This window comes from Phalaenopsis equestris, unplaced genomic scaffold (assembly GCF_001263595.1).
Source record: "Phalaenopsis equestris unplaced genomic scaffold, ASM126359v1 Scaffold000203, whole genome shotgun sequence".
NCBI classification, from domain to species: Eukaryota; Viridiplantae; Streptophyta; class Magnoliopsida; order Asparagales; family Orchidaceae; genus Phalaenopsis; species Phalaenopsis equestris.
Window position 1 is genome coordinate 1,900,316 of NW_018164645.1, and position 1,976 is coordinate 1,902,291.

Sequence of the window (1,976 nt, forward strand, 5' to 3'; positions counted from 1 at the left end):
CTCTATTTATAGTGTTTTGAGTGCAATTAATGCAGGAATATGAACCATTTTGATCGGACGATCCGGAGAGCTTCCTTTGATCAGATAACGTTTGATGGACATTTGAGTGCCTTAATAATGTCGTAATTGAGCAATTTTGGACTCGTTGGATTCGTCTTTTTGAGACGCTCGATTCGACTATAAACTCGCTAGATTTGATATTATTTTGACCTTTCAAATGCCTCCGGAAATCCTCCAGTAATGGTTTAATAACTTGATCTGGGCTTGATTTGACTCGGATTGGACTAACTTTTATATCATTAGGTCCGTCTCATCGAGCCGATCAGTTTGACTATAAGTTTACTGAAATCGGAGCTCCGGATGACTCTTAATCGAAATTTGAATTTATCTTGTTCAAAAAATTGCACCGAGATTCGTGCCGGATGATGAAAATTTGTCGTGGCGTATCAACATATCTAATATCTAACTTTTTATATTTATCATTTAAATTTACATCACATTGGTATCATAAATATACGTATGAAAAAAATATATTTTATTTTGAAAAATCAAGTCTTAGTAAAATATTTTTATATAATTTAAATATTTGAAAGTAAAGTCATTATGTGTGTAAATATGAATATTTTAAGTGCTAGACATATAAATAGACACGAATATGTCGTTGCATGTAGATGCCCCTCAAATATAACTTAATGAGGTTATCATCAATACTGGCAGTTGATGAATCCGTTTATGGTTAACGTTAAGAATGTTTATGATAATCATATTCAATGTTTGTACACTAAAATAAGTTGAAATTAATTTAAACTATTATTATTTATTAGTTTTTTTATAATGTATTTTGATAAAAATGGGCTAATCATTGGTAAATAATTTTTGGGTATTTTTGGGAATTATATTTTTTTCACATATAAAAATATAATTAAAAAATATCGATATATAATGAATAGATAAACTAAATTTCATTATCTTTGGAAATTTTTATAAGAATAAGGCGAAGTGTTGCGGCGAAGAGTTGCGGCGAAGCGTTGCGGCAAAGTGTTGCGGCGAAGCGTTGCGATGAAGCGTTGCGGTGCAGAGTTGCGACGACGCGTCGCGGCGGTGCGTCTCTGCGGTGCGTCGCGGCGCAGCGTCGCGGTTAGGAAACGTGTTGCGTCGGTGCGTCGCGGCAACGCGTTGCGGCAGTGCGTCGAGGAGAGACAATGCGTTGCAGCGGTGCGTCGCGACGACGCGTTGCAGTGGTGCGTCACGACGACATGTCTCACGTCGCAACGTTATGTTGCTATGGTGTGCCACTGCGACGAGTTACAGCGGTGCGTCACGGCAAGGCGTCGGGGCAACGCGATGCATTGTGGCAGTACGTCGCGGCGATGTGTTGCGGCGAGGCAAAGGATGGCGGTGAAGCATCGCGGATTGTGTACTTGATGCTGAGGAGTGGTAAAAATGGTTCACTGAAGAAGGATTCAGGGGTTTTTTTTTTTAATGTCACAGTGGATATCCAATATCATTTAGAAATTCTAGTATGTAACAAAGTTAGCATGGGGATAAATCGCCAGCGACCTTTAACTTTTCTGAGGCTATAAATCAAAGTATTAATTGATGATGTTAACCTACATAAGAAGAGCCAATGGAAGTCACCGAGGACTTATTAACCCATCTGAGGTTGTTTGTCGGAGCATTGCTCACTTACAAATCTGTGTGGAAGGGGTTAGGTGTAGCCCACCAAGGACTGTTAACCTATCCAGAGTTGTTTATCGGAGTAAAACCCCACGATGTTAACCCATATGGAAGAGGTTAGATCAAATCCCCCTGTGATTGATTGTGCTCTGACTAAGAAATAACGGAAGTTGTGTATTTCTCGGGTCGAGAGCATGAAGTGAGTCGTGGATGAGCCATTACACTTTCTAAAGATATCCTTTATGTAAAGGAAAATAAGTGAATAATATTTAAGATACATTGATTATGCATGAGTTGTG